Source organism: Grammomys surdaster, unplaced genomic scaffold (genome assembly GCF_004785775.1).
Source record: "Grammomys surdaster isolate TR1022 unplaced genomic scaffold, NIH_TR_1.0 126013, whole genome shotgun sequence".
In the NCBI taxonomy this organism is placed as follows: Eukaryota; Metazoa; Chordata; class Mammalia; order Rodentia; family Muridae; genus Grammomys; species Grammomys surdaster.
The window spans coordinates 3,032,974-3,050,945 of NW_021620828.1; the positions used below are offsets into that span (position 1 = coordinate 3,032,974).

General features: G+C 46.9%; 1 pseudogene; it reads left to right on the top strand.

Annotated features, from left to right (window-relative positions):
* The first annotated feature begins 37 nt into the window (after positions 1-37).
* LOC114609959 lies at positions 38-400 on the top strand (annotated as a pseudogene).
* Positions 401-17,972: the final 17,572 nt, after the last annotated feature.

Genomic DNA, 17,972 nt, shown 5'->3' on the forward strand with positions numbered 1-17,972 from the left:
CTAGCAAGAGGAGAAGGCAAGGATAGACCCAGGAGTAATGGTGTCCAAAGTCAAACAAGTCATACTGGATCTCACTGTGCAGAAAGACAAAAAAAGACAAAAAAGGGTGGGAAAGCCTCCAAACCAAGTGAAGAAGAATCCCATCGTCTGGAAGAGGTTGAAAACAAGAAGCCTGGGGGAAATGTCAGAAGGAAAGTCAGGCAACTTGTGCCTAACTTTCTGCGGGCTATACCTAATAGACATGTTGATCACAGTGAAGGGAGAGAGGATGTTGGGAGATTTGTAGTTCAGGGGACGGAAGTGAAGAGAAAGAGTAGGAGCAGCAGAGGAGGCCTTACAGGCGTTTCTGAACCTGACACCGGAACCTGACAATCATTACGACTTTTGCCTCATACCTTGAAATCTAAGATTTTTTTTCTGGGCTCATAAAATGGCTACTGTTTTACAGGCTTGTATCTAATGGGGTATTTTTTTTTTTCTGTAAACTTTTGGTGTTTCCACTTAAGGGTTTCTACATAAACATTGTTTAATTGTTGCATTGAATTCTAAGCACTCCTATCAGCATGGCAATTTAACCCATTTTAGAAAAAGATCCTTTTTATAATTTGAAATTAATAAAGCAATTTAAACAAACAAACAAACAAAAGATATAGAGCCAAAGCCTTTGCACCTGCTAAGCAAACACTACCAATGAGGGCCTCTCCCCCAACCCCGCACACACCTGCCCTTGATTTAAAGATAGGGTCTCAATATGTGACCTAGGCTAGCCTCCAGCTTGCTGTCTTCTTACCTCTGCCTGTCAAGTACTGCACCACCATGTTCCTAGAATGTAAGATCCTTGACACATCCAATTCATTACATTCTTACACTCACCCTTCAGGTAAGCAATATGATTCCCATTTTATACCCAAGACAGCAAGGCTCAGAGCGGGGTGGAGTGGGGTGAACAGCTGGGGGCTCACACCTTGGTTAACATCAAGCCCTGGGAAGTCACTGTTGGTCCATTCTTCTGTCTTCCTCACTCCTGAAGCAATGAGACCAGGAGTCTCAGGAATGTGGCCACACACCTTTCTCCCTTAGCTCCTTCAAAGGTGATCTCCTGATGCTTCCTGACCTGTCACTTTTCCCTGGCCTACTGGATCAAGGCCAGATCATCCAGAGCACCCCCTCAGAAGGTTCCCAGTATGTCTTTGTAATGCCCTGCCCCCAGTCACAGCATCTTCCCTGCAAATGGCCTGCCTTCTTTGGTGTGTTGGATTTACTGTCTTCTCTGGCACCAAATGTCTAATCCTTCCCATCATTTGGCTGAAGATGGTTACCCGCTAGGGTTCCCCTACCACTGCAAGACCAAGCCTTGCCACACGGCTCTCTCTGGGCCACTAGAATATCCTACTTGGTACTTACCAGTTACTAAAAGATCTAAACAGCTGAGGTCAGGGAAGGCCCATTCAGCATTTAATCTATTTTGTTCTCAGGCAGGCCAGGTGAAATAAGTGGAAGAAAGTGGGCCGAGAGTTCAAAGCCAGCCTGAGATACATGTGGAGCCTCAGCCTCAGAACAACACCAAAGACCAAACAAATAAAATAATGTTGTTTTCCTCAGTGGATAATATATGCTGATCATGTAGTAAGTGACTTTGTACTTACAAATTGAAATGTCCGAATGCAGGAGAAGGGTGAGTGTGACGGTGAGCTGGAGGTGGCTACCAAGGTCATGGTCAAGGTGGGAAGGACTTGGGAGCATTCAGGGAGTTTGTAGTTTGACTTACAGGCTGAGCGGATGAACTGCAGAGATGGTTGGGCTTGACTCTGACTTCTGCCACTGAGCAGTGATATTGCCTGGGCTCAGGTGCTTAACCCTCTGTGTGTCCACAGTGGATAAAATCAGCTTTGAGGCAGGGCCTATTGTGAAGATTAAATAGAGTGATTTGTGCAAGTGTGTTTGTCAGAGACAGCTAAAGATGATGGGGGTAGATGGGGGAGGGATGCTTCTATGACAGTGTTGTTCCACTCTGGCCCTGTGACCGTCAATACTGTGATCACCTTAGTAGAGACATCCCAGAACACACCTAAGCCAGGATCCCTCGGGTTTCTGAAACAGACAGTAGCCGCTTGCCTGCTATGTGGTAGCTGGGTGGGGCTGTTTCTATCGAAAGCTAATGTGGGGGTAGGGAGGACAGTAGCTGGACCGTTAGTTTATTTCAAGATTTCGAGACCTTCCATCTCTTGCCATCTCTTCCCACAAGCTCCCCTGGCACTAGGGCGAGGGGGCTGAAGCCTGGCCAGATGTTTCCTCTTTTTTGCTGTTGGTGGGCAGCTTGGGGATGTGGGGGATGGGAGAGGGAGGAAGTGAAGGCAGGGGAGATTCCTTACTGGAAGCCTATCATCTCACCTGGGGTTTGCTGCCCTCCTGAAATCATAGGATAACCTGGTGGATGTGTATTGCACGGGCAAAGCCAGGGTCAAGGAAAACCAGGGACACTGTGGTAGAGTGTCCTGTTTCCTGGAGGAGTCCCTTGCCAGGGAACTTGAGGAATGGTACCACCTCCCCCTTTCCATTCAACCTGGTGAAGAATAACTCCAGAAGGGAAAAGATAAATATAGCTCTCCTTCTTGTCCCCACCGTGTGTATGTGTCTGTCTGTCTGTCTACTTGTGCACACACATGCATGCTCATCCAATCCATGCACAGAAGCCTGAGGTCCGCAGTAGGTTGTCAGGAATAATAGTTTTTTGAGACAACTTCTGTCCCCGAGACTGTAGCTCACTGAACCACCTGGACTGGCGAGCCATTAACCCTCAGGATCCACCTGTCTCTACTCTGCCCTCTAACACAGGGGTCACCGACATCTCACCCCATTTCTATGTTGGGTGCTGGGGATGGGAACTCAGAGTCTCATTCTTGCACAGAAGCGTTACCTGCTGAGCCATTTTTTCAGATCTCCACAGTAGCTCTTTATGTTCTCTGTACTACTTGAACAACACAAAAGATGGGACTCTAGAAATTCCTGATATCAAAAGGGCATTAGGTCATCAGTGGATTGAAGATATTAGTACTCATAAAATCCCTCCCCACACTCCCTGAGAGGTCGTCATGAGTAAGAATTGTCATAAAGGCGCAGGATCAGCAAGACTGAGGTTTCCTGGGGCATCAACAACAAGGGATGTTGGCTACAGGTGGGGAAAGTACCGTAGTGCCCTTCCACCTGCTGTGCCCAAGAAGGGCCCTCGGCTGTGGTGGCAGGTGCACCACCTCCAGCATTGCTGTTAGGTATGGATGCTCACTAAGCATTTCTTGACTGAGACCCAAGAGACAAATATTGGGGTGTCTGGGAGTTTCACATCTCCAGCTCCCTCCCGTGAGCCCTTTCGAGGACTTTGGGTTAATCATGCTCTTATCCAAATGGCTGCAAGGCTCCAGTGACTCTGGGAGTGAGCGCAGCTGACAGGGTGCTTAACTGTTCATGGTGGGCCTCCCAGAGCCCTGCACACCCATGAACTTTTATCCACCGGGAGGCCCATGTTTAGTTTCAGAACGGTTCCATGGTGTCAGCCTTTTAGGGGTTAATTTTACCACCCCAAGCCAGGAGGGGCTGGAATAGAAGGCTATGGGGGGGGGAGAGAGAGAGAGAGAGAGAGAGAGAGAGAGAGAGAGAGAGAGAGAGAGAGAGAGAGACTCAGAGAAGGGAGAGCTTGCAGGCTTGGGGAAGAGGGATGCTCCTCTTTGCATGAATCTTTTTTTTTCTTTCGTTTTTTGGCAAACCACAGACCAGCTACACATTTTTCTGGCAGTTTCCTGAGGATAAGCTTCGTATTTTGAGACAGGAAAAAAAAAAAGAAGGAAGAGTGGGAGTCTGGGGCAGAAATGAGACAGAAAGTAGTTGTTTGCTCTCCCATGAGCAGACCACACACACACACACACACACACACACACACACACACACACACACACACACGACTCCTGGCAATAAGGAAGTGAGACTAGATCTTTTTCATGAATGGGCTCAGCTCAGTCTTGCTGAACTTCCGCTCTCCCATTCACCAGCATTCAAATTTCACCTTCTGACCATCCAAGACAGCTGGCTGCCCGCCCAGGCGCTGGGGGCTGTTTGAGATCATCCTCCTGCCCACAGGAAACTGGGCGCTAACAAGAACCTTCCTTCCTGCACTGCCGAATCCAAAGTGACCGGGATGTTTCCGGAATACCGACCTGAGGGGCACTGGCCCCTAGACGCCCCCCTCCCGCCCCCCACCGCCACTTTCCCCAGGATCTCGCTCATCTCTGGGGAAGCTCAGAAATTCCAGCAGGCTCCTGGAGGAAACGCTTCTGCAGCCGCTGACTCTCTGGGTCCGTTAATGCCTGCCTTGTAATTAAGCCAGGGGAAATGACAATCAACATTCTGGAGGAGACAGCTCACGGCCCTTCCTATAGGGTTTGGGGGCAGTTCACTGTGCTGTGGCCTGCCGGTGTGCCCCTCCCTTTCGACATCTGGGAGCTGCACGAAGAGCAGGTAGCAGTGGGTGCCTGGGACCCTGGAAATCTGAGGAAATCATTCCAAGGATTGCCTGTATGTCCATGCAGTGGGAAACCCATCTGGAGGGCCTTTTGCTGGTCCTCAGTCTTCTACTTTTTGAAGGTACAATCATAAAGCACTCCCCCAGCAGAGTTACTGCAAACACTGAATGAGCTAAAGATTCAGTTTCTAAGGCAGTGTGATGCTGGCCGCCAGCAGAGCAGTTGCCACTCTTGCGAGAGAATGATGGCTTTCAGCAACAGTGGGTGTTATAGATGTGTGGCCAGAAGGGGGCGTGCTAGTTACCGTTTTGCTGCTATGACAAAATACCCCGACAAAAGCAATTTAAGGAAGGAAGGAACGACTTTGACTCATAGTTGCAGGGTGCAATCCATCAGGGCAGGGAATTCGGAAGCTGGAGGCAACTGATCACGTTGCTTCTGAAAGCAGAAAGCCAGGTGAACTCTGTGTTTGGTTTGAGGTCTCCTTTTTATTCAGCCCAGGACCCAAGCCAGGGGATGGTAGGTGGGTCTTCCCACCTCAGCCTAATGAAGAGCATGCCTCACAGTCATGCTAGCCTAATCTAGATAATCCCCCACAGGTGTGCCTAGAGGCTTGCCTCCTCTGGGATTCCAGAGCCTGTCAGGATGACAATCATCACAGGAAGAAGACAGTGACAGGCAAGGCAGACATGACCCCTGCCTTGGAAACAAAGAAAGAAAAGGACGCTGGGGTAGGGAGAAGTTTTTCTCCTTTCCTTGCTTTCTCTTCTGTAGCCCCTTGTAGTGGAAGATGAAGGGGGCACCGGCTTCTTGTCCCCTCCTGAATGCTTAATTTGTTATGCAGACTCCTTGGCCCTCACATTGGATGAGTTATAGATTTTCCAGGAGGCAGGGGCATGGCTGAGAAGATCTTCAGAATGCTTCCCTACTTCCAGACCAGGAGTCTTCCCAAAGGCTGGCTCTAAGGCAGAGAGCCGGGGCACTGCCTTCCCCTGAATGGACTTGGAAATGGATTTGTTTGACCATGTTACTTATAGCAAAGGAATGGTGAACATGGTGCTGGCCTTCTAGAAATCTATTGTTGCTAGAGCCACTGTTGATCCTGGGTCCATCTTTAGTACAGAGAGGCTAGGATCAAAAGCCATTGCTGGGGTGAGGGGGTCAGGAAAGGTTGATGGACTTGCCCCCTCCCTTTTTCCTTCTCTCCTCTTCTCTCCTTTCTTCATTCCCTTCCTCCCTCTCTCTCCATCCCCCTCCTTTTCTCCCACCCTACCTCCTTTCCTTTCTTTTCAGGGTCTCTCTTTGTAGGGCAGGCTGGTCTTGAACTCACGAGCCTTCTATCTCAAGCTCCTGAGTACTAGAATGATCTTTGTGAGCCACCGTGCCCAGCTGAGATTCTCTTCTGCACCGAGTCATATTCAGCTTGCCTGTCCCCCGGGCCCAGTGATAACTGGAATCCGCTTCCTTTCCCAGCCTCATTTCCGTACTCTGTTCTCTCCACCTCTCACAGAGTGAGAGAGGGAAAAAGCGCTCTGTGACAGGCGGACAGAGGAGGAACAGGACGGTTGTGATGCAAATGCTATTGGTTTATGGTGTTCTAGGAGGGTACCCCTCCCCTCTGCTTGCAGGGCAGGGGCTCTGGCATCTTAGCTTGTCTCATTTCACCCACCCCCCCCCGTAGTCCCCTTAGTTACGTAGGAGCCGTGACAGCTCACTTTGGGGAGCCAACCCCTTGGAGATGACACCAGTTAATTCCAAGTTCCTGTGGTACAGTTGGTAGATCTGGGAAGTCAGTTTTATTAAGTCCATTTGGCCAAAGCCCTCCCTACAGATAAAAGCACTCTCCTGTTCTTGTCTATCGCCACTAGACACTAGGACCTTATTCTCAAAAGAACCAGCTAGAAAGGTCTAGGATGGGAGAACTCCCAGCATGCCTTTTGAGAGCCTGGAGGCCACAGCAGTAGAAGGGACCCTAGGAATGCTCTGGGCCTACTGGTCCTGCAGAAGTGCCTCACGAATGTTTGCTCTCCTTCACACACAACTAGAGGATTCTCCTAGCTGCAAGACGGCCGGCCGCTATGGCTGTGTGGAGCTGCCTCCCAGGGTTTCTCTGTCTGTTTTACCCTTGGTTCTCTCTCCGTTTGAGCTCCTGGGCCACCTCATAGACAGCATCAGGTTTAAATGTCCCAAGAAAGGCTTAGACAGGCTAGTGGCTACCTGCTATCAGTGGGGCTCCCCTTGTTTTCAGGCTGTGGCTGCCATGTTGCAGGGCTCATCACTGTGGCCTATGGTTGGGGCAAAGTCCTCACTCTGTTTACTCGGTTCTTCCATTTCTGGTTTAAAGACACAGGGACCTGAAGCCCCGAGCTGGGAGCCAGCTTGCCCGAGGCCACACCTAGAAGAGGTGAACGCAGCTCTAAATGCAAGCTGCAAAGTCCAAGAATTTACCACACCCTGGTGCCTCTCAGCAAAGATTCGCCTGTGTTCGAGTGTAGCTTTTCTTTGTGTGTTAAAAGTAGCCCATCACAAAAAAGAAAAAAAAAAAAAGAAAAAAAAAAGAAAAAAAAAAAAAGAAAAAAAAAGTAGCCCATCACATTTTAAATAATAAAGTTAGAATTCCTGCCAGGCAGTCCTAACAGTAGCTGTTCTTCACAACCCAAAATGTCATCATCCTAAATAAATGAAAACATGTCCTCCTACAGCATCAAAAAGCTGTGCAGAGGCCGCGCAGTGAGCGTGAGGGCTAGTGAGCCAAGATGCTTGATGCCCCATGGTCCCTGGGATAACTTCTGAAGTTCCCCTTCCCCTCTCTGGAGTACCCGGATCCTCTATAACAGCAGCAAGTGCTCTTAGCCTCTGACCATTCTCTCCAGCCCCGGGAACACTAGCCTCCAATCAACAGGATGGCAGAATGGGCAGGACCTCATACTCAAAAGAATCTCCCACTGTGTGATCATCAGAAGTGGAAAAGGCCATTGCCTCATGCTTACTCATCACTAGAAACCCTCTATGCTTCCGGTTGAGCCTGTATGATCTAGCCATAGTATCGCCGGTGGATGTGCAGGAACACTGGATTCCTGATAAACTTGCTTGCTGAGGGGAAGCTGATCCAGGTTGCACCTGTCTCTCAGTGTGAGCGCTCCGACTCTAAAGACTAGCCACGGGCTACCCTGAGGGCTTTTTTCACTCCTAATCCAAGCAGAGACTAGGCAAAAGCTGCTTTTGAATGGGAATGCGCTTTCTGAAAGGTGTAGTTGACAAAGGTCTTAAGCCTTGGCGAGGAGGGGGAGTTAAGAATCAGGGGCAGGTGAGGAGGAACGGGATGGAAGGAGTCCTGGATGAGAACAATGTGGAGGGAGACTGAGAAGCATAGTGGTTACAGCTGACTCCGTAGCCCAGGTCCTTTCCTCCCTGGCTACGTGGTGACTGCTCCAGCATTACCCTGCCTCCTTATATATCTAGATCAGAAGAACATTGTCCTCACTAGTGCGAGGGTGACAAGATAAAGGTGGCAAATATTATTAACTCCAAGAGCAACGAAATGGAATGCAGATCCTAATGAGCCAAATGAAGAAATGGAGGGCCAGGTGCAGATGCTCCTGGACCAGCATCCTGCCTTCTTCCCTAGTTTGTTGATCCCAGGCTGACTGGAGTTGTGGACAGGGTGGAGATGCACACTGGGGGCTCTCACCCAGCATGGCTGGCATTGACTAGGGTACACAGGGAGCCCAGGCTCACCCCGTTTCTGAAGAATCAATGGATGGAAAGGTCAAGTAAGAACAGAGCTCATACACAGCTGATGGGACAGCTCCAAACCTGCCCCTCTCTCCTCCCCATCTCTTCCCCTCTAAGGGAGCTTAACCTAGTCAAGGGGGGGCCTAGAGAACTGTCTGGAAAGAGGGTGATTTCCTGACCTCCGTCCATGTCATGTGCTGACCTTGTCGCTCTTACCCTCTATTTCAGGCTCCACACAGCTCTGAGACGGGGGGGGGGGTGCTGGAAGACACAGAGCACCCCCTCCCCCAAGCTCTAACCACAGTGTATAGTAGCTCTCTTGCTTGCAGGCCAAGGCCTTGCTTCATCTTCCAGCCTCATTAGGGTGGGTCCCTCTCCCCACTTGCCTATGTCAGCCCCACTAGGTACACCCCCACCCCAGACTTGGGGCTTTGATGCAGACTGCTGTGCTAGTTTCTCTGTCCTACGGACTTTGAATTCAGTGTCTCAGCTGAAAGGTCTCCCCCCCGCTGCCCCTTTAGTCTGAGAAAGCCCCTGGCTCTCAGAACTAGGTTCGAGCTCTCAGGTTAGTTTCTCAAAACATTCTTTCACTTCTATAATGCAACACCTGTCATGAACATGCCTCTTTCTGTTAAGCTGTGTTCAAAAAACGATGTGCTGATTGCTGGTCCTCCCCCCTTCCTCTCCCCCCATTGGTTGGCCGTCTTAGATCCTAGGATGCTGCTTGGTTCCTGTGTACATTGCCCAGGACTGATGGGCTTTGTGATGGTAGAAGTCCCATGAGCCTTTCTGCTGCATTCTTCAGGAAGTCTAGAGCCTACTGCCTAAAGGCCCTGTGCTGGGATATGCCCTGACTCCCCAGGAAAGCTGGTTAGTCTAAGGAAACATCCTAATCATCGACTAAAGGCCCAACTTCACCCTAGATGTGTTGCTGGACTCTTCTGAGCTGAAGTGGAGAGACCCACGTCATAAGAGTGCTATTAGCTGTCATCAGGTGGTGGCACACAGCACCGGGCTTCAAGCATTAAGAGTCACCATGATGGTATTATCATAGTCACTGGGCTTCAGAGGGCTCTGGTAGGAAGTGACGTTCTCTAAGGTTTATTTATTTTATGTGTGTGAGTGTTTGCCTGCATGCATGTCTGTGCACTGTGTACATGCAGTACCCACAGAGCCCAGAAGAGTGCACCAGATCTTCCGGAGCTGGAGTTCCAGGGGCTGGGAACTGAATCCTATCCCTCAGCAAGAGCAGCAAGTGTTCTTTACCACTGAGTGAAGTCCCTAAGAGGTGACGTTTTCATTAGGTTGTTGTGCTGGTGATACAAACTAGATTCACATGAAAGACAGAACCTCAGTTGAGGAATTTTGCCCAAATCATACTGTCCTATGGCATGTCTGTAGGGTGCTTTCTTACTTAGTAATTGATGTGGGAGGACCCAGCCTACCGTGGGTGCCTCTCCTGAGCAGGTTGAATCAGCTAAGGGAGCAAGCCAGTAAGTAAATTCTTCATGGCTCTGCTTCTGTTCCTGCCTCCAAGTTCCTGCCTTGAGTTCCTGCCTCTACTTCTCTTAGTGAGCAACTGCAAACTATGACCCAGATAAACCCTTCCTACCCCAAATCATTTTTTGATCGTTGTTATTATAGAACAACAGAATCGTTGTTCTATAGCCAAATAGAACAGCTGCCTTGTGATCAATTTCTCTGAAGTGTCTGGTTCCACCTTGGGGTCCCACGCCCCTCAAAGCAACCTTGGGGACCTTTCCCAAGGCCGATGTCCTGTTGAACATGACCTCTCCTAGGTTGTCATAGGATGACCACTGGACCTGGGCCAAGTCACCTCAGTTCCTCAGTCCTTTAGTCAGAGTCCCCTCGCTTTTTCAACCATGACCTATAGTCTTCTGTGTTGAAGAGTCATGTGGCTTCTGCCCCCGGCTGAGGTCTTTCTGTGATGTCCGACAAGCCTGTGAGAACTCAGTCCTCCTCTCAGGAAAGCAGCTGGAGGTAGCAATGTAGTACTGGCTACAACCTGCCTCTCGTTGCTTTGTAGAGGACGATGGTCCTCAGATACCCAAAGCGGCCAAAGCTTTGCTCATCTTCGTCTTAGCGCTCACAAGTCTCTCTCTACTTTTCCAAGCCCCTTTCTAGCCTGAGTTAACATGCCAGAGTAGTTCCTGCTAAAGTGATAAGGACTAACCCCAGTTTTCTGTCCCATCTGCCAATGGCTGTCCCCCCAAAAAAGGTCTCGCTAAGTAGGAATGTTAGACCCTGAAGGATGAGTCCATGTGGGAGCTGATTCTGAGCAGGTAGGGTCTCCCTGGGTTCTCTTGTCTGCACAGTGTCTGTGGTACCCTTTGTGTTTGTGTATGCTGGCCAGCCCCACCACTGTGATCCAAAAGACAGAACAGTGACTATGCAGGCCGCCATCTACTGGTAGACTGATCCTATCAGAGTACTCCATGAGGGAATGTTTCTGCCTGAGGCTCTGCGTGAGGGTCCTGATTGGACAGTTAGGGAACATTTGAAGATTTCTCCTGGCCCTCTTTCTGTGCTATTCCTTTGTTCTTGATTGTTTTGTGTACACTTCACAGGCCCTTAGACCTGGAATGGACCTTTGATGGATATAACTATGATAAGCCGTTAATATGTTAGTATAAATTAACCCATGTGACTTCTATTGGTTCAGAAACTGAAGATGTCAAGAAAAGGAGAGATCTTTCTTTCTCTGTCCCTTTCTCCCGATCACTGAACATGATATTAGCTATTCATAGGCAAGCTGTGGAGAGGCAAGGATACAGGAAGTTCTCATTTATCTGGAGATGAGTGTGGGCATTTCCAGAAGACATCCATTCACGGGCCTCACTCTATCAAATCACTTCTGTATCTTTCTCTCCATCTCTGAAACAAACAAAACCGTTTTCCCAGTGGGAGTGATCCCACGGTCCCCTCATCCCCTCAGTCTGCCTTGCCCCTTTCCTTCTTAGAGACCTAAAAAGCCCATGCTTCATGTGAGGCGTGTGTCTGAGGCTTCAGTGTAGCTCTTTCCCCTTTCTGGGGACCCTTCCCTCCCCCAAAATTATAGCCTTCTAGGATGCCCCAGTGCATAATCTCCCTGGATTATGCCAGGGAGACCCATTGTCTGTGACACGAACTTGGTGATGTGAACACAGGAAGCCACCGGGAAGGTTAGAATTCTCTCCATATGAATGAGTTCAGTGGGAAGGCTGGAATTCTAGAGGAGTGTTTTAGTGCGTGGTTGCTCAGAATCTGGGAGAGACAGACAGAGCCATCTTGAAGGTTCAATACACGTGCTTCACTGGAATTGATCCTTAGTTCCACCTCTGCCTTCAGCTAACCTATTGCTCATGCGTGCTTCCATGCAACAGGCTGCCCTCAGGTCCTGCTGCCCTTTCTTGGACTCCAGAGAGCAAAGTCATGTGCCATCCCCTCTCTGACCCAGTGGTGTGCATTGTTTCCAAGTGATCAGAAAAGGGAAGGCAGCTTGGGCCTCCCCTGCTAAGAATCCAAGACTTCTGTCACCACAAAGCTGACAGAGGAACAGAGGATTTTGATCCATTTGGGAGCAATTTTGAGCTTACAATCTGATGCCACTGGGTTAGTGGCTCTCTTTCTTCCAATGATTGCCAAAGAAAATATTGTCATCCTACTGGATCCTGGGAAAATGGGGTGTAAATATATAAGGGGCCTTACTGTAGACAGAGTGGTCCATCAAAGTGACGGCTAAGCAGGCTCTGCATCCTGTTCTCTGTGTCTGCCCACTGTCTACCTGCTGTCCAGCCATCAACTGCCTATTCACCATCTGTCCTCTCTGTCTATCTATCATCTATCTATCTATCTATCTATCCATCTATCTATCATCTATCTATCATCTATCTATCTATCATCTATCTATCATCTATCTATCATCTATCTATCTATCTATCTATCATCTATCTATCTATCTATCATCTATCATCTATCTATCTATCTATCTATCTATCTATCTATCTATCATCTATCTATCTATCTATCATCTATCTATCATCTATCTATCTATCATCTATCTATCTATCAATCTATCTATCATCTATCTATCCATCTTTACTTATCCATCTGTTAATTGTCTATGATGTATGTATTATGTATGTATGTATCTATCTTCTATGCACCTATGAGTCCATGTATCTATCATCTATCACCTTTCTATCTTCTATCAATAAATCATTCTACCTATCATCAATCAACTTATCATCAACCAATCTATCATGCATATTTCATTTATCTGCGCATCGTCTAACAATCCATCAATCTACCTATAACCTTCCAATCAACCTATCATGTATCCATCATCTGTCTCTCTAGCCAATCATCTGTCTTTCATCTCTCATCTATGTATCTATCCTCGATCATAATCATCTATATCAACAATCAATGAACCAATCTACCATATAGTATCTATTATTGTTCAATCAATCTATCATCTATTGTCTATCAATCAATTTACCTATCATTAATCAATCTATCTATCCATCTATCCTCTATCATTTTTGAATTACAGCTCAGACTACTTATTACCTCATGGAGCTGGACTGAAGACTTTTGGAAGGGACCCAGGGAGCTGCCTCTGGAGACGAAGCAGTGATGGCTCGTACCTGCTGTGGGTATTCTTTGTCAACTGAGTGCACTGAGCTGGCCACTCTCAACAAAGTGGAGCATATGTGCAGCTAGCGCTTAAGGGTCAGCAAATGCAACAACGCATCAGTGTCTCTAACCTGTTCTAAACCACCAAGTAGGGAGTGCTTGCGAGAAGAAGAGCGATAGTCATGAGGCCTGAGAAAGGATTTGGGGTAGATTCTCCCAGACAAGGGAAATGATTGTAAGGCCAAGGCAGCAGCTCTTTGCAGCTGAGATGTTCTCCATTCCTTTGCCTTCAGCAGTATCACAAGAGACTCAAAGGAATTGTCTGCTGATAAACTCTTAAAAATAATTCTTGATGACAGGGCCGCATGTTATTCTTGGCATGGAAGTTGGAAAGAGTTCAGAGAGTTTGCAGTCATGTTTCTATAATAAACCCCGGGTGAACCTGGTTATGTGAACGAGGTTTCCCAGCATAGCTTCTATAAAGTGCCCCTCCCCCACTAGTCCTAATGTAAGTAGCGCTATGCGCAAACATATTCACTAAAAATTGATACACCAGTGCTGGAGACATGGCTCAGTAGTTAAGAGCACCATCTGTTCTCCCAAGAGGACCTGGCTTTGAGTCCCAGCACCCACATGGTGGCTCTGTACAATGGTACCTAGCTGTACATAGCTGCCTAGACAACTGGCTCAACCGGAAACCCTGTCTCAAAAAGTGAGGTAGAGAGTGACGGGGAGTTACAACCCTCTGTAACTCGTTTCAGGGGAATCTGACGCCCTCTTCTGGCCTCCACAGGCACTGCATGCACATAATGCATAGACATGCATGTAGGCGAAAAACCCACACATAAAAATAAATAATAAAAAATGTAAAAGTAATATAGATATAGCTAACAAAAATCTTGGTTAAACTATTTGAAAAAAGCGCGGAGCCTCACACATTAAAAGACATAATGTTGAGAGCCAGACATAATGTATGTATGGAATTTCAATATTTGCTGAGGCAGGAGGATGGTAAGTCTGGGTTACACAGTGAAACCCATCCTAAAGAACAACAATTACTTGGCAGATGGCTTAGTGCTGCTCAACCAGGAAGACTTCAGATGCCCAGCGCCCACTTCACAGCTAGACTCAGGAGTGTGTTACAGGCCTGGAGCAGACTGGCAAACAAGAGGACCTCGGAGTCCATTGTTCAGCTGCCTAGACAACTGGCTCAACCGGAAACCCTGTCTCAAAAAGTGAGGTAGAGAGTGACGGGGAGGACACTCAAGGGGGACATTGGCTTCCACATGCTCACACACATACACACATATATGCATGTCCACACGCATGAAAGGGGGAAGGGAGGAAATGAGAGAGAGAGAGAGAGAGAGAGAGAGAGAGAGAGAGAGAGAGAGAGAGAGAGGCTGTGTATCCTTTATTGATTTTATAGAACAGACTCCTCGGTCCTCACATCAGATGAGTTTTAGAGATTCCTAAACACACATGTCGTATAATGCTTGGACCAGGAGGCAGGGGCATGGCTGAGAAGACCTTCACTATTGATATGGTGAAGACGTAGAACATCCTGTGTCCTCCAGGAGGTCCATTCCACCTTTCTCTTTTCACAACTGGTCTCTGATGACATCCTCTCCTCAACCTCTGACATCTTCTAATTTCCCCTCCATTCCTATGCTTGTTTGTTGGTTTTTTCCCCTCCAGCTAATGTAAGTCACTCGTAGGTTATTGTGGAGATCAGTGGGCTCTTCATCTTCACCGCCGAGTTACAGACCCTGGTGGATATACTGAGCGTTCATTCAGAGAAGACACTTGGATTGTTTTTTGTTCAAAGCTGTCATTACTTTTTTTAAAAAAATAGTGCTCCTAGACGTGTTCATATGTTGATTCCTATGCCAGCGTCTGTTTTCATTCTTTTGATGTCAATGACTAGTTTAGCTGCTAGCTCATAGGATATTCCATCCTTAAGTTGCCAGAGAAGTCCCCAGCCTTCCAGAGTGATAGCACAGCCTCACACTGGCACCAGCAGAATGCCCAGAGCTTATGGCTCTATTCACATCCCAGAATGAGCGCTGCTGCTGTATGTCTCTTCCTGCACTCATTTTTCTAGAAATGTTTTGGTTTTTAAGACAGAACTCACACTGTGTAGACCTGGCTGGCCTAGACCTTGCTACGTAGACCCGGCTGGCCTTGAACTCATAGAGATCCTCCTGCCTCTGTTCTATGAGTGCTAAGCAAGTGAGCTGCATCCAAACTCTGCAGCTATACATCTTAAAATCACATAGGCAGATTTTTCCCCCAATGGATATTCCTTTTTCAAAATTATTTCGGCTAACAGAGTCCTCTTTGTATATAAGTTTTGGAGTAGCCTGTGTGCACGACCACTAATCCTCCCAAGGGCTTGATGATAACAGTGATGCTTAAGTCTAACAATTTAGGGAATATTATGTATTCTCTTTTTAATTTTATTTATTTGCTTGAAATTATTTCTAGATTTACTTCTTTGATACATGATGCTCTGCATGTGTGCCTGGTGCCTACAGTGGTCAGAAGAGGTTGTTGGGTCCCTTGGAACTGGAGATATGGATGGTGTGATCCACCATGTGGGCACTGGGAATTGAACTGTGGTCCTCTCCAAGAGCAGCACGTGTTCTGTTCCACTGAGCCATCTCCGCACTCTGGTGTGGTTTCTACATTGAGTCTTTGTAAAAGGTTTATTTCATGTGCGTGCCTGTGTGTGTGTGTGCTCACATTCTGTGCTCTTTTATTTCATTTTTTTGCCTTGTATTTTTTTGGCCAGAGTTTCTGACATTTCATTAAGTGCCACAGAAAGCAGACATTCTTGCCTGGTTCCAAACTCCATGGGAAAGTATTTAAGTCGCTTTTACCTCTAAAGACAGCAGTAACTGCATGGATTTTGTACTCGTTCTTTATTGGGAAATTTTATTTTGAATTGTTAAGACAGCAACAGGTAGATGTTGAATTTTTCAAATAATAATAATAATTTAAAAAAAAAACCCTAAGGTGCCTGGAGAGATGGCTCAGTGGTTAAGAGCAGTGGCTGTTCTACCAGAGGTTCTGAGTTCAATTCCCACCAATTACGTGTTGGCTCACAACCATCTGTAATGGGATCTGAGGCCCTCTTTTGACACATAGGTGTACATGTGGATAGAATACTCATATACATAAAATAAATAAATCCTTTAAAAATTAAGATGGTTTTGTAGTTCTTTTTTTTTATTTCCCTTTTTAATAGGGTTGATGACCTCAGTGGGTTTTGTGATACTGTAACAGCCTTGCTTTCTAGGACTGGGTCTCATTTGTCAGGGCATGTAATTCTTCTTATTGCTGATTTGTACTTGCCGGTGTTTTATTGAGGTTCTTTATGTTAGGTACATCATTGATATATGTGTGTTCCTGTGGTTTATCTTTTGCTGGTTTGGGTACAGGATAACAAGTTCCTTGAAATGAACTGTCAAGTCTTGACTTTCAGAGTTACGATGAATTCTTCTCTAAACATTTGGTGGTATTCTTTAGGAAAATCAATTTCTGGGATTAAAGATTTGTCTTTTGAAGGTTTTAAAATTATGAATTTAGGGCCCATGATACTGCTCAGTGGGGAAAGGCATATGCTGTCAAGACTGGCAACTGAGTTTAGTCTCTAAGCCCATATAGTATAAGGGGAAAACATAAACAATTAAGTAATTAAGTAAATAAATAAATAAATAAATAAATACATAGATGTGATAATGAAAAAAATGTTAGCTTAATTCTCTTTTTGAAAAAGATTTATTTATTTATTTTTGTTTTGTTTGTTTGTTTTGAGGCAGGGTTTCTGTGTCACCCTGGCAGCCCTGGAACTTACTTTGTAGTCCAGGCTGGCCTCGAACTCAGAGATCCTGCGTCTGCCTCCTGAGTGCTGGGATTAAAGGTGTACTCTACCAGCAAGATTTTATTTTTATGTGTTGTGTGTGCGCCTGCCTGAGTTTATGGATACACATGTAATGTAGTGGACCACAGAGGCCAGAAGAGGGCGCCAGTCCCCTGCAGCTAGAGTTACAGACTGTTGTAAATTGATTTGTGGGTGCTAGAGACCGAATCCAGGTCCTCTACCTGAGCAGGAGTACTCTTCAGGGTTAAGCCATCTCCCCAGTCCCTGACTTCAGTTCTATTGGTCACACTGCTGTTCTGGCTATCTGCATCACACTGAGTGAACTGTGATCATTTGTGTTTCTTGAGGAACTGGTCCATGCCACCTAGGCTTCTATCTTTATGAGAGCGGACTGGTTTGTGTGGTTCTGGTGTTCTCAGAGTCTTGTAGCAACATCCCTGTGTAACCTAAGGTTGATCACCTGTGCCTTACCTCCTTTTCCCTCGGGCAGTCCCACCAGAGGTCTATCAGCATTATGCCTCGGGCCAGTGCTCCATAGATCTTCCTGTGTCTCTTTTCTGAGATGTTTTTCCTCCGTCCACTGCTACTAATTTTGCTGGGCTCTTCATGTTATTCTCCAGGGGGAAGGTGGGTTTGGGACCCATGCCTTTTCCTCTTTCCAGTGTAAGCCTGTAGTGTGGCTTTCTCTACTAACTTGGAGGCTGGCACTTAACTTGAGATGCATGGTATTTTCATCTTCCTTTGGTTCAGTGTATTTTTGGATTTCCCCTGAGACGCCCTCTCTTCCCATGGACTGGCTCGTAGGGGTGTGCTATCTGCTGCCCTTCGGCTCACTGCTCCACTGTGCTTTAAGACCACCCCATCTTTCCATTTCTTTAAAGCATCGTTGATGGGTGTGATGTCTCTTGCCTGAAATAGCAGTTGGGAGGCTGAGGCAAGAGGATGGCTGAAAGTTCAAGGCCAACCTGGGCGAGAGTGGGAGACTCGGTTTTATCAAAAGCAGAACTAAACAAAACTCACAAAGCAAGTTGTTAAGGTTTATTTTATGAACTAGGAGGTGGCCCACACTGATATTTACTTTAACTCTTTTTACCAATGTGCAATGCTTTATGGTATTTAATTAGTTGTGTACAGTAATATCCCAATAGAGAACAATTTTTACAATTGGAATGTAAAAGTTATAGGAACTAGAGAAAAAG